General features: G+C 43.0%; 1 long non-coding RNA gene across 1 annotated transcript in view; it reads left to right on the top strand.

The window, feature by feature from the left end:
- The window catches only part of LOC144772108 (uncharacterized), a 388983-nt gene that overhangs the window by 149614 nt on the left and 223384 nt on the right, over positions 1 to 15985 (top strand). The window lies entirely within an intron of this gene.

The raw sequence follows: 15985 nt of genomic DNA, 5'->3' as shown, positions 1-15985 counted from the left end.
CTTGTATTTGTTTTTGATATAGGGCTCTACTACCTCCCCGTAAATAAAACCTGCATGCAAAATATCGGGATATCAATTAGGTCAAACAAAAACTGCGGGCCACTAAATAAAGGAACGAGTTTCATAAATTAGTGAATGCTTGTATATTAATAGAGCGAATAATATTAAATGAAATACGTAAAAAAAAGCTTACCTTTGAATGCAAATAATTGATAGATCAGTAGCGAAGTCGAGTAGGAAGCAAATAGGTCTCGGAACGTACGTTGTTGTTCTCAGCAAGTAAGGGTCTGTGTAGCAACTGGTAAAGTCCCGATGTAAGTATCGGCTCTGATCAGATAGCAAAGGTTAAAGGCAATAAAATGCAAGGCTCACAGGACTAACAAATACTTCAGGATAGTGAGAAAGTCGGCTAAGTGCGAAAAAACATGTCTGGCTCTTTTCAATGTAAAGTAAAAGGGCAAAGGTGACTGTCCTTTTTAAACAGTTTCGTTTCTTTTAATGCATGCAGTAAGTTTCAGTTTTAAACAGTTTCGTTTCTTTTAATACATGCTGTGAGTTTCACTTCGTATTTGTAACATATAGCTAAATGAATGTATATTAATTGTTTACTACAAATCCTAGGATGCTTTCTGTAAATGGATATATTTTAAAAGTAGTGCATGTGAAAATATAACACAAAATGAAATTGCAAATGTATAGATGTAAAACATTTTGGTAAAATGCTGTCGGAATTTTTTGTTTGTGATGCTTTTAATATGGGCCACATGCATTTACTTTAACTTTTGAAAGAAGGCCTTTCAAGAACATGCCGCATAATTATTTAATCGCTGTATGTAAAGTGAACGTGTGCCTTATTCAAAGAATGTTCTATCTTATGTTTTATACAGCTTTGTATTCAGCGAAAACTGTTTCAAACATTTTTCACTCATTACACGCATTAGTAGAAGCACCATCACAGAAATGTTAAACTCCAAAATAAAAGAAGGCGATGCTATGTGACACATGAAACCATAAGTGGTGCGACATAGCCTGGGTGTTATGGCCCGAATGCAAGTATGCATTTACTTCAACATTTGAAACTAGACCACCGAGGAACATGCCACCGAGATTTATAATTGCTGCATGTAAAGTAAACGTGTACCACGTATATCTGTAAAGCATTTTCTTTACCATGTAAACACGAGCCTTTAAGGAGTATGGCGCCGACGTTTTTGAAACGGGCTTTGTATTTAGTGAAAACTATCCCGAACATTTTGCATTTATTACACGCAAAAGTACAGACGCCATTTCAGAAATGTTAGTCTGCAGAATTAACAAATGCGTTGCAATGTGGCACATGTAACAAATAGTGGTATGAAATAGCCTGTGTGCTATGGCCCGAATACAAGCAAAAAAAATTACCCACATAATGTAATAAAATATAATTATATAGACCTTTTACTGTAATACAGTGGATCAATGCCACCTTGCACTTTTGTGTCAGAGCACTTGCTGCAGGAATAATAACTGTTTCTAAAAGTAAACGTGTACCTTGTGTGTGAAACATTTTTTTTACAACACATAAAAGAGACAACAAAAAGTGCTCACTATAGTCCGCCGGTGCTGCATGCATTTACTTTGACATTTGAAAGTAGGCCTTCGAGGAACAGGCCGCAGAGATTATTAGTTTACTTGGACATTTGAAAGTAGGCCTTCGAGGAACAGGCCGCAGAGATTATTAGTTGCTGTGTATAAAGTAAAGGTATGCCACATTATATATCTGTAAAACATTTCGTTTTACATGTAAACACGAGCCTTTAAAGGGGTAAAGACGACGTTTTTAAAACGTACTATTTCACTTTGCAGCATGTAACTGCAAAGCATTTTCTTTTACATATGAATCAGGGCCTCTAAAGTGGGTGCCAACGACGTATTTAAAAAGCGCTATTTTATTTTGCATTATGTATAATGGCAGTACTTTTAATATATAATGGAACACTTTCTCTACTGTAATGTTTTGCTTTGAATATAAAGCCAAAGCCCAACATTTCTAAATCTCATTACAACAAGCAGACATAGCACCGCCGCAGACATAGTGCCGCCGCAAAGCACATTTTGAAGTGCTGTTGTTATTTCCGACTGTTTACATCTACTAAATAACACCATGTCGATAACTGTAGGGGCGAGAAAGGAATGTGTAAACGAATTCATGCAAATAGATACCTGCAGGCTTAAGAAAGTCTGTAGCAAACTGCTTACAAGAGAAAAGGGTAGTGTAGACAGAAGCAGTACATCAACAGTGTTTTTTTATTTTGTTTAATATTGCACTGAAAGTAAACGCACTCTAAGACAAAGAACGAGCGGCTGCATATACATGGTGTCCTTGTCGCTTTTAAATTGCTGCGTGTACATCCACTCACTTTGTTTGGAGCACCGCCATAATGGCGGCTCTGTTGTAACATAGGCTCCCGCGCTCTAGAAAGCACAATTACACACAGAAACAACCTAAGTAAAGTCGACGATACAGGTTACATGGCCTTACTGTTGACTGCTCCTTTTACGCACTCGGGTGAAGTCCGTGGTAAATAAAAAAACAACTGATTACTTAATTTAATGTTCTTGCATGTAAAGTAAACGTGTTCCCGTATGCCACATTTTATATTTGTAAAATAAAACACGATCACACAGAGAAAACTGCTTACGGCAAGAAAAGGGTAGTGTAGACAGAAGCAGTACATCAACAGTGTTTTTTTATTTTGTTTAATATTGCACTGAAAGTAAACGCACTCTAAGACAAAGAACGAGCGGCTGCATATACATGGTGTCCTTGTCGCTTTTAAATTGCTGCGTGTACATCCACTCACTTTGTTTGGAGCACCGCCATAATAGCGGCTCTGTTGTAACATAGGCTCCCGCGCTCTAGAAAGCACAATTACACACAGAAACAACCTAAGTAAAGTCGACGATACAGGTTACATGGCCTTACTGTTGACTGCTCCTTTTACGCACTCGGGTGAAGTCCGTGGTAAATAAAAAAACAACTGATTACTTAATTTAATGTTCTTGCATGTAAAGTAAACGTGTTCCCGTATGCCACATTTTATATTTGTAAAATAAAACACGATCACACAGAGAAAGAAACACGATATTACTTGTATGTATTTGATGTTCAAAATGCCCATTGTTAAACGGTCAGTAAAAACATACACGTTCAGTTCTAAGACAGGACGAAAGTGAAGGTCGAAATACACATAATATTGTATTTATTTCGTGTTCAAAGAATGGCCCTGGATGAAAGCGAACAGTGAAACAAACACACTGTAATCTAAAACGACATAAGCTCGTTGTTGCTTTTAACTTGCTGCATGTGCATGGCCTCACTTTGCATTAAGATCCGCCATAATGGCGCTCTGGTCGAAAACAACATGCGCTCATTGTTGCTTTTAACATCCTGCATATGCATGGGCTAACTTTGCATTGAGCCCCGCCATAATGGCGCCTGTATTCTAACATTAGTTCCCGCCCTTCTTGACTGCTGCTTTCACACAGTCGGACGGATGTATTTAAAATGTGCTCATTGCTGCTGTTTGATTGCTGCGTGTGAAGTCACAGACAAAAAAACACAATATTAATACTATTTATTTCAGGTTCAAACAAACACGACAGTACTTCTATTTATTTCATGTTTGTGACACTGCCTAAACATAACATTATATTTATTTATTGTTCAAAGAATGGCCCTAAGTAAAAGCTAACAGTAAGAACAAACACACTCTGGTCTGAGACGAGAAACAAAAGGGTCTAACACGGGAAACGAAAGTAAAAGCAGGATCACACCAAGAAAGAAACATTGTCAAGTGAAGGCAAGCTCACACAAACAAAAAGAAACATTGTAAAAGATACTGAAGGCAAAAAGCTCGTGCACGCAGCTCAATCCAGCCAAGGATAAGCTCGTGACAGTTTTTTGTCCTTCATTCCCCCATGTCAGTTAGCTATAAGTCTCTAGCCTGGACGCATCCTTCGGATGCGATTTCCAGGCGAGACCTAAAAAGGGATTTTTAGGCCTGGCAGATGGTTTATTCTGCAAAGTCATATCAGCAGTTTAAAACTGCACAGAGGCTGCAATGGAAGGTGTGAGGTATTTTTGGAAGGCTACTTAAGTGGGTGGTGGCATAATAAGTGCTGCAGGCCCACTAGCAGAATTTAATTTACCTGTAATGGATGTGTGATATACTACTTTACTAGCGACTTAGAAAGCAAATTAAATATGCTGATCAGGTTTAAGCCTCTTTTACCATGTTATAGGAAGTGGGCACAAGTACTTTAGCACTGGTTAGCAGTTGTAAAGAGTGTATAGTCTTGGGGCCAACAAAAATGAATTCAGCAAAACAGAAAGGAAGAAGGTAAGAAGTTTGGAGTGACCCTGCAGAGAGGGCTAATTCCAACACTTGGCATATTATGATTATACGATTTCTTGAGAGTTGCATCTAAAATACTTCTAAATGCAGCATTCCTTTACATAGCACTTATTTGAGTTGTGACTCAACTCAGAGAAGCTTGCTTCCAGTAGAAATCTGTGTGGAAGGGGACTTGTGTATCTCTTTTTGCTTTATACGGGAGTAGTTTTCCTGGTTTTGAAAGATGAATATTAGGACAGGAATGCAATAACAGGGGCTATAGTAGGAGTGAAAGTACACATTGAAAGTAGACCGCATACACCTGAAACCTGTTTAGCATGCCTATTGTCAAAGCTGAAATAAACAACCAGTGGTCCTAATAAAAATTATATGGGTGTTCCCGAATAGGGACACCATGCAGAAGGCTGTCATAGGTTTGAGAGGAGATCTAAGGTATTCATCAAAAGGTTCCTAGAGATAAGTCTTTTTCTACTTATTACAGCTTTAGATATTAATATAATGATAAAGGTAAAGTAACATTTTTCATGGAGCAGAACAGCAGGTTAGGTGTCAGTGTAGACATCACTTCAGATTACAGAACTAGAATATTCTCTGGACTTTAGCTAGTAAGGTAATTAGATTAATCATGTTGGCCTGTAGGAAAATTAATGTGATATTTTAGTTTGACCCAGGTTCATTCTCTGGTATTTTATCTGGCTGCTTCAAGAGGTTTGCTACTGGTTTTCAACACAGAGAGAGAATTTAATCAGAAGGTTGATAAAATGGCAGATTATGAACTGAGAGTCAAGTGTACGCTGCACTGGTAGCAAAATACTGGTCACTATCACAACCCGATCAAGGATGGTATCCTGAAGCGGCGAAATGACTGCTTGAGCAAATTGTTTTTGCTAAATGCCCTGACACTACCCGCAGGACAAAGAAGGGGGTGTCGGTGGTCTTACTTTACTGAATCACATTTGGCTAGTCCAGTTGACTAAGTTCTGGCTGCAAAATTAAATTAGATTTCAGAAACTATTCATACTCCATCTCAGTTTATGTGATCTTACTCATTCAACTAGTGTCTCCCTTCTACATATAAATAGTTTGTCCTGAAGATGGTATTACAGATGAAAATATGGACTAAGACCAAACGCCAACATTTTAACCCATATTCATGTTTTAAGAGAAGTTTATTGGAAAGATTCATTGTATATTCAATGATGTTCTCCTTACTGTAAATAGTACGAAATGGGTTGTATCAACAGTGTCCATGAGAAATTGGTTGGTTTCTGAACAATCTATCTAAGCCACTTTTTGTATCTATGTGATTTGTGCCCTTATTTATGAAATTGATTTTTCTACATAAATTCTATTCTGAAAGTGTACACCCAGTTTGCTTAGTGTTACTGTTGATATATTCATCTTCAATGAAAATCAGAGATTTCATTGCTAATTCATTTGCCTAAAGTCACTCTTTAGGGCTTCACTGATAGAGTTCGTTGAACTATCAAAAATTCCAATAAGTAAAACTCTTGTTGGCAGGTTTACTCAATCTTGGTCGCAATTTGTGAGCAGTATTTTGCAGCCAGTGTGGTAATTTGCAACCAGACCTTTGTACTAATAGGTCGGTTCACAAGTTACCTATTCCTAGTGGGGTGCACTTAAACCTACCTCAAGAATATTAATGAGGCAGGTCTCAGATTCCCACCCACTATTTATCACAGCCATCAGAGAGATGGTGGCATTCTGAGGTCAGCTGACAGCCATGTTTGTGATTGCTTTTAACAAATCATATTTTTTTTAATACAACCCATTTTCCTTATAGGAAAATGGGAAGCATTTGAACAAAAAAAAGTTTACATTTCATTTTTATGAGTAAGCAGTGGTCCATGGGGCCAATCCCTACCCCAACATTTTTATTTTCAACATTCACAAGTGAGAAGGGGTCCCTTTCCCACTTGTGCTCGGGTTACTACCTCCTTTGAGTAGGTGGTAAGGAGAAACACTAATACGGACAGACCCAGATTCCCTGATGACTGTATTTTGGTGAAAAGTGACAGCGACTGCACAACCTGAAGGAAGTGTTTGGAACTGTAGGGTGTTGCTGATGCTGGGAGCCCCTGGCTGCCATTGGACTCATGCATGGATGTTATCAGAGACTTTCAGTCTACCAGGGATGATATGATCAGGAAAGTTTTGGACAGGGTGATGACTACCGAAAAAGACACGGTGGTCCTTAAGGAGGAGGTCAAGAGCCTTGCTGCCATGGTGGTGGAGCTAAAGCATCAGGTGATTAGGCTTGGAGACCGGGCTGAGGATTCAGAAGGTCGGTCCAGATGGGAGAACCTTAGATTTGTGGGGTTCCCCGAGAAGGTGGTGGGTCCTGCGGCTGATCTATTCTTGGAGTATTGGATTATCCGTGAAATGGCTCCCAAGCAGCTGTCAACATTCTTTAGCATTGATTCGGACACATAGGGCGCTGGTGGCCCCCCTAGACCTGGAGCACCTCCCCGCGCCATTATCGCAAAATTGTTTAATTTCAAAGATAGGGATCTGTTGCTTCAGCTCTCTAGCAGCAGATGTCGGTTCTTCTTCGAGGGCCACTCCTTAGCCATCTATCCAGTCTACACCTAAAGAGTTCAGGAGCAGAGTAAGAACGTTATCACAGTCAAACGGTGGCTCAGAGACTTAAATCTTAAATATAGCCTCATGTTCCCTGCGAAACCACGAGTGGAGCAGGAAGGCCGGGCCTTGTTCTATTTCTCAGCAGAGGAGGGGAGAGACTGGCTGAATTCCAGGGTACTGGAAGGAAGGTGCCTGTTCCCCTTTACGAGTTCTACCGGGACGCCTGTTTCGCAGTCTCCCCCAAGGAGCCGTACACAGCCTACACAACAGGTGCCTACAAAAAGAACGACGAGCCTGGGCAGAATCACTGTCCTTCATGATGGTACACTGCAGGCATTGGAGGTTGTCCCGGATTTCCTGGAGGCGACGCAGTACTTTGACCGTGGAGGGGAGGAAATGAACAATGGACATGTCAGAGTCCCAAACGTCGTGCAGCAACTTTTGAGCTGTCCAGATAAGTCCAAGTTGGGTTTCGAACTCCTGCGGGTGCTAGAAAGCCTGGTCTGTTATATTTGGGGGAGTTTTGGAGAGAGGCGGGCATTCTATGGCCCAGGGGGCGGTCTCCTGGCCCTTTGGGTGCTGTGTTCTTTCTCGATTTCTTACGTTAGGGCTGGGGGAGAATTGAGGGGTCATGCTGATTCACTAATGGCACTAGGGGATTTGGGAAGCCGCCGGGGCAGCTTGAGAGCAATCTGGTGCCCCTGTGTAACCAATCTCTTGCACAGCAATTGGCTGATACTACAAGGGGAGGGAGGGAGGTATGGGGCAGTAGATGGGGTTGTGTACATGGGAAAGTATGCTTAAATTTACACTGCTGCTCGAGGGAGGAGGAAGGGACAGAGATTGTTCCATTTATGGGGGGGTTTTGGTTACATGTTGGGGAGTTATTGGGGTCACTCAGAGATCACATCACAAAATTGGAGGAAGTTCTAGGGTAGAGGAAAGGGTATGGCTGACAAACATCATTACACTGCCATGACAGCACAGATACTGAAGTTTCTTAATTGGAACATTTGTGGGATGGCTGGGCAGGACAAACATCGCATTCCTGAAGCAATATGGCACAGTGATAGCAGGGCTGCAGGAGACACACATCTGGGGCAACACTACACAATGCCTTCATAGACGGTGGAGGGGACAAACCTACCCTACATCCTACTCTGGCTTTGCATGGGGGGCATTGATTTGGGTCACCCCAGGGATCCCATTCCAGCACCTCCATCATGTTCTCAATCCCGAAGGGAGATATGTTATTCTGTTTGGAAGGTGGGAAGGGAGGGAAATGTGCATTGTTAATGTCTATGCGCCCAATCTAGATTGTTCTGAATTTTATCTGGCAGTCCTGAGGGCAGCAACACCTTATATGGGTGCTGAAATTCTCCTCTTTGGAGATTTTAATTGTATTTTTGATGGGACATTGGATCGGGAGCCCCCTAGAGATAGCACTAAGCCCTGTATGGGGAGTTCCCTTATGGGTATTCTGCGGGGAATGCAGTTGCAGGTTTAGTGGAGAGCGCATAATCCAACTAAGAGGGAGTACTCCTGTTTCACTACAGCAGCCAGCACCTTTTCACGGATTGATTATTGTTGCATTATTGCTGGCCTCTCTGCTCTCATAAGGGCAATTGCTTATTTGCCTCATACCTATCAGACCATGCACCTTTGCTGCTGATGCTGTGCTTTGGACCGGGTCGACCATGCATCCCATTTCGTTGGGTTCAAGTTGAGGCCCTCACATATCAATGATATATACCAGAGGTCATGGAGGCTCTCAGACATTATTTTTGGGAGAACTGGAGGTTCACCGCCACTATATCTACAGAATGGGAGGCCATGAAGGTGGTTATTAAAGGGGTTTGTATGAATACCACTTATGGGGTCCGGCATCAGCTTAGTACTGATATCGAATCCCTAGAAAAAGTTTTGCAAATCCTAGAGACCGCATTATACCGGAACCCAACGGATAAGACTGCTCGAGGCCTGGTCTTGGCTGGAAAAGCACAACTACACTGCCTAAAGACAGAGGCTCTATATGGAGGGTGACAGATCAGGGGAGCTGTTAGCTCGACCTATTAGGACGGAAGCTGAACACACGCCAGTGCTACAGCTTCGGGATGGGCTGAGGAAATGATACACACAGAGGATGCGATCATTATGCAATTTGTGTCACAAATGCGCCAGACTTGTGCAACTAAAGCCCGGGCTGGACCTAGTACATTTCAGGAATTCTTTAAAGGAATAACGCTTCCTACCCTAGGTGGGGAAGAGGCGGAAATCCTCTGGGCGCCACTTTCAAGGGAGGAAATACTAACCTCCATTAAACAGCTGAAGTCCAGGAAATGCCTTGGGAGCGATGGTCTTCCAGCTGAATTTTATAAGATGTTTGCCCCTCAGTTAGTGGATCGCCTTTTGAGGTTTACACGGAGGCTCTAGCTAAGAGGACACTTTCTACTACTATGATGGATGCGTTAGTCTCCATGATTCCCAAGAAAGATAGGGATCCCCTTTCCTCAAGTTCTTATAGGCCTATCTCTCTCTTGAATATTGATGAGAAAATACTAAGTAGTATATTGGCGACACGTTTATTGCCATACATCGACTCGATTGGTTCACGCAGATTAGTCTGGGTTTATCCCAGGGCGGAATATTATGTATAATCTTTGTAGTCTTGCGCATGTGTGGCATGCATCGGATCTTGAGGAATCGGAGTGGGGTCTCTGTCTTTTAGACATCAGGCAGGCCTTTGACTCGGTCGAGTGGGAATACATGTGGACAGTACTTGCTTGAATGGGGTTGGGTGATGACTATATAAAATGGCTGGAACTGCTTTATTGTAAACCAACAGCTTGCATCTGCCTCTAGAATCAAGTATCAGGGAGTCTAAAGCTCTAGCGGGGTACCCGACAGAGATGCCCCCTGTCACCACTACTTTTTGCCCTTACGATGGAGCTTCTGGCAATCACTCTCAGAACTCGGAGTGTTGGGGTGTCCCGATAGGGACAATGATACATGTGGTGTCAACGTATGCCGACGACACGATGGTGTACCTTCGGCACCCCAGGTCAGCAGTCCCTGAGCTCCTTCGGGAGCTAATTAGTTTTGACAAAATATCAGGTCGTTGTCTTAACCCAGGGAAATCAAAGCTGTTCCCGATGGGCAGCTTGCGGATTGTGGTAGAGAGTGAGCTGCCAGAGGTGGGGATGAGCTGGGTCACGGATACGGTTCGGTACTTTGAAGTTCGGCTGGAACAAACACAGGAAGTCTATGTAGAACACAATATCGGGAGATGTGTGGAAGGGGTTGCTAAGTAAATTGAGTTTTGACAGGAGCTCCTCTGTCTTTGATGGGGAGCGTAGCTCTCATAAAAATGGTATTCCCCCGCAATGCTTATATGCCCTGCAGGGTTCCCTCTATCGCATTCCATGGGTGTACTTCTACGAACTGGACCGTCTATTAGTTGACCTCTTATGGGGATCCAAAAGAAAACCGGGCAAATTAGACACATTACAGAGAACATGGGAGCGGGGGGATTGGAGGTCCCTCTATTGAGCTTTTGTTATATAGCAACACAGCTTCAACATGCGGTACAGTGGTTAGACGAGAGCGACAATTGGAAGAAATGGCTTTTGGATGGTACACAGCCGGGATTCTCTTTATCTGACCTTCTTATGATGGGAGCGGGGGTGCCAATGAGATTCCGTCTACGTTATTAGGCATGTGGCCGCAGTTTGAGAAAAGCAATCAAAATAGCGGTGAATCGCACGCCGTACGCCCCCGGAATCCCCACTGTGGGCAGTGGTTCCATTCAAATGAATTATCCAAAACATGGCTATCACTCGATGGACAGAGGGGGGTTGTTGTTTGATGTGCAATCTGTATGCAGGACAATGGTTCCTCACAAGGGAGGAAGCAGAGTCGACGTTCAACTTAGGGGGCACTACCTCCAATATGTCAAGAACTCGGCGGTTGAACGAGAGCTGTGGCCGATGTTCCCGGAAGAGCCGCCCATTATGGCCACTCTGCAACCTCTTTTATCGCTAGTGGGGGGATGTAGATTAGTGTCACATATATACAGGGCGCTACGCGATGACCTTGTTTCGGGCCCGCTTCTGATTCAGGCCAGATTGGATGGGCTATTGGAGAACCTTTGACAGATTTAGAATGGAAGAGAGTGTGCAAGGGGGTTAAGCAAATTAGTTTTAACGTGCAATTTAAGCAAACATACATCACTCCATATGTACTGCATAAGATATACCCGGATCGTCAAGCTTGTCGCCCCGGGTGTGGTCATTTGGAGGCTCAGTTCTTGCATATGTTATAGGAAAGCTCCAAACTGCGAGCATTCTGGAGAACGATAACGGAGCGCCTGACGCGGGACTCAGGGTGGTCGCTTTCTTACTTTATTAGGGAAGTACTTATGGGACTTCTTCCCAATCCCAAGGGTAAGAAACTCACTCGTAGATTCATCCAACTGATATTAGTCCTGGCCAAACAAAGGATTGCGATCAGTTGGATGAGCTCAAGGCCCCCTACGGTAGGAAGCTGGGCAAAAGATCTGAGAGAGTGGGCTATAGCAGACTAGATTCAAATACGTTGTGTACGCAGAGAAGAAAAAATGGAGGAGGACGCGAGGTTGTGGTATAGAATGATCTCAGAAATCCCTAGTGGTGAAACCTCCAGCTCACGAGTAACTGGGAGAACGCATGATGACAGTAGCAGAACAGTCAAGAAGGAATAGGCAGGGTGCGGCATTTGGTTGTAGCATGTACTGGAAGCCCGCAGTTTGTACTCCAATGACCTTGGTATAGAATGAACGTTGATGTTTCTTGCGGTCGACTCAGGGGAGGGTGGGGGGTGGGGAGGCATAAGTTGCAATTATTGGGTTACAAGATGGAAGAGCAATTGTTATACCGGACTCACTTACGAGGTGTACTTACGTAAATAGTCAAAGTAAATATATTCTTTACAGATGTTGATGTATTATTATTATTTTTTTTTTCTATATGAATACTATTTGTAAATCTATGTACCTTAAGATGTCATGATGTATACTGGTCGGATGACATTCAATAAACATATTTAAAAAAAAAACAGCCCCACCCAACCTAGCCCCAAGCCCATGTCTGTCACAGATACAGCCATTGTAATCATGGCAACACCAGCGAGCAGTGACATTGAATTGGACCTATTTCTTTCACAAAATAGTACCCATTTGTTGCTGGAAACTAAGCCGCAGCTAGCAATATTAGTTCCTCCCTAAGTAGGAGCACTTCAGGAGAGTGAGCTTCATACTGAGGAAGTAGAATCCCCTCTTTCAGGAGATCCTTTGTCTTCCAGATCTCCAGCAAGAAAAAGAAATGTTACTCCACCATTTCTTCTCTAAGCCCCCCTTCAGATGATCAAAACTCCACTTTGATCTCACCTCAGTCTGAGATAAACCAGGAAATGCTGGCGAAAAGGACGTTTCCTGAAAGTCGTATAGTTATGGATGAAGAAGAGGAGTATTATGAAGACCTAGTCATCATGGATGTTAGCTCAGCCCCAGAGAAGACCAACATTACCCCATCTCAACCTGCTCTGAGGGATGTGACACAGATACCACCACTACCAGCTTCTATATTTGCAAAGGGACACGACTGTGACCTGCATCCTCCACTACCACCTCAGTAGAAGTATGCACTGCAGAGAGGCAAACGTCAAAACAACCACCTACCTCACTTATCTGGACATTAGCAGTGACACCAGTGTCAGAAAGTGAAGCTCCCCAGTTTGGGACTTCTTTACAGTTAGCAAAAAGGAGACGAACATTGCTATATGCTCCATTTACAAAGCAAGTGTTAGTCAAGGTGAGCTTGGCACAAACTATGGTACTGGAGGTCAAATACCCTTTATATCTTCGGGGAGGCTCACCTGAACCAAAAACTGCAAGTGGTGTAGGTGAAGGTGATGAGAGCAGGAAATCTGAATTTGCTCCAATCATGGTGGAAGATGAAGGTGAAGGTGAGGAAGAGGGTGACATTTTCATTACTCAAATCAGCCATGTCCCCAGCAGTGCAGTAGTATTGCCCACATCAGCAACATTGCAATAGCACAAGGCTCAGAGTCAGGTAGAGACAACAAGGCAACTGCATACTGTGACTGTCTCACTGAGACGCACACCTAGTCTACCGCCTTCATCTCTCAAGATGTCGCCTGCATCAGTGGCACCAGAAAAGAAAACCCAGGCTACTATTCCTATCATGTTTTGGCAGGAGGGGCAGTATGAACGCAACCATCCAATGGCACATTAGCACGTTTGTACAACGGGAAGCTGTCTAAAATGTTAGCGCTGAACCTCATCTCTTTTTCTTTTGTGGAATTAGTGGCTTTTCTAGAATTTGTAGTGGCCATCTGCCCAAAATGGAAGGTTGTCAGCTGGACCTATTTTTCCAGCTTTTCTGTTCCAGCCCTACATCATGATGTGCTTGAATTGGTTGGATTAGCTTTGCATCAGTGTTCACGCTATCCATCTAACAACAGACATGTTGACCAGTTGCCAATCCACTCATTACATGTGCATTACTGCACACTGGATCTCTTTTGTGGGGGTTAGAGAAATGATATCTGCAGGTTTTGACACTGCTGAAATTTTTCATGTTGTTTGGAAGCATGCAACAGTAGCCATGATCGACATGGACAAATCCAATACAGCTGTAAATATCTTGGATGACTTTAACAACAAGGTCTTTGAATGGCTGCCACCCAGAGGGTTTAACATTGCATTTGTTCCCAAGGACAATGGGTATACCATAGCTAAGGCCATCTCAGATGGTAGATGTTTCAGGGTCCTGTGTTTGGAGCACTGCATCAATGTCATTATACAGGATTTTCTAAAACAAGAAGACTGAGTCAGCAACTAACTGTCCACCTGCAAAATAATCTACACTCATTTCAGCCATTCTTTTAAAGCAGTTGAGGATCATTCAACGTGATAAAAGAATGTCAGTTAAAACCCTCACACACGATGTGGCAACATGTTGGAACTCGATTTATTACATGTTGCAATGCCTGTTTGAGCAGTACAGTCTTATCAATGACTATGTCAAACAAAGAGGGGACACAACTGTGAAAGGCATGACCATTCAGAAGGGTCAATGGGGCCAAGTGAAATGCCTGACAGAGATGCTGCTTCCTTTTGAGGTGTTCACATGGGAAGTCAGCAAAGACAACTGTTCCATGGGCCAAGCTAACCTGTTGCTACATATGCTACAGGAACAGCTAAAGGAGGTGTCTGAAATGTGTGCAGGCTGTCAATACAAGCCTGCAAAGAGACATTGTGTCATTCGAACATTACATTGGTGCCACAAATCTTGATGCATGGCAGAAACAAATACTGACCACTTTCAATCCTTTTTCAGATGGGGATGTTTCAAAGTACAAGACGTGGATTGCTGAGCAAGCCAGTGACCTAAAAAAGGAACATCTGGGGATTAGAGGCACACTCACAGGCATAAGTTCTGGGGTACAGCCTTCAACTTCCCTAGAGCCTGAGGGCAGTGGCATTGGCTCACAGCAGCCAAAACCAACACTAAGAGCACCAGCTGAAACAACAACAGGAATAGGAGCATCATCCGCATAATCTGCATTTGATTGGTTTCTAAAGCCAGTCCAGTGCAGACACGAAGGCAAAAGAGGTCAAGCAAAGTGCAGTACCAATGACGATTCAGATGATGGTCCAGGCCTATCTGGATGGCCCTGTTGTGTAGTTCCTATAAAACCTATACAGGGTCTGCACATTCAGACAACATACACTGTAGGATTGGTGTTAGACTGATTCTTTACACTCCCACCGGGTATGTTGACCTTTTGTATCAGCTAGCTCACAGTACCACTAGAATCTCTCTTACCAAGGAGAGAATAGTTGTTGGTAACCATCGAACTTGACAACGCTGATCCCTCAGAACCATGGAAACAGTGTACTACTTTTCGCTCAGTCACTCATGCTCACATAGTCTCAGAGAGATACACAGAATAAACGGTCTGGACGTTTTTCCATAAGCATTTATTGAACAGTCGTTACTCTAGTGTAAAATAGATGAGCTGCAACAACCACTAGACAGTAACAGATATAAATGATTAGAAAGCAATATGAAAATAAAAGGTTGGTAGAGTTCTACCATCTTGCAATAATCATGAATACACATGAGTATATAAAGTACATGATAATAAAAGTGCGTACTCCTACAATGTTACCCTAACCAGCTGTACCTAAGAGTATCTAGCATGTGTGTAGATGAATAGCCAAGAATCACTCTAGGATATAGTCAACCCCATTACTTGAATTGTGAGACTGTGGGACCCCATCCTGGTCTCAAAATGGGCACCCCGAAAGGGATGTTAGACCACAGCGAGCTGGAGTATCTGCATGCAGGAACCTCAGCATCTCTTGTCAGTGTGTGTCAGCAAGGAAATCCTGATCTCCTCTATCTGTTTTAGTAAGATGTGATGTATATATACCCATAGGTTTCACCGGGATTTCTATCCTGCTGTAATACTTTGTCGGACTTAGGATGACGTCGGGAATGAACTCTGTACATAGATATTATACAGGAGATGGTAGTCCTGCTGTTCTTCCGAAAATCCTCATGCATAATGTATGAGGTTTTAACAGGGAAGAATCCCGCGTTCTGAATGCAGTGTCGTATCTAGGTTAAAAGGTCAGTCCCTAAGAACTGTTGTGTATATAATGTAGGGAGGAATATAGGTGAAGGGTTACGATGTTACCTGAGCCTATATTAGGGTACCTATATGGAATATAACAGCCAAACAGAGGTCTATCTGGATCAAAACCCATTGATGTATTGGTATAGGAAAAAATGCCAATGGCCAGTGCTCAGCAGCCTGACAATAAAATATATGTACTGCCTGGTAGCCAGTGCGTCTGCTAAGCATGTGTTCAGTGCATCTGGTGTAGTTGTCACAGTGAGAAGGACCAGTCTCTTGCC

This window comes from Lissotriton helveticus, chromosome 8, assembly GCF_964261635.1.
Source record: "Lissotriton helveticus chromosome 8, aLisHel1.1, whole genome shotgun sequence".
In the NCBI taxonomy this organism is placed as follows: domain Eukaryota; kingdom Metazoa; phylum Chordata; class Amphibia; order Caudata; family Salamandridae; genus Lissotriton; species Lissotriton helveticus.
This window is presented reverse-complemented; position numbering and strand designations above follow the sequence as displayed.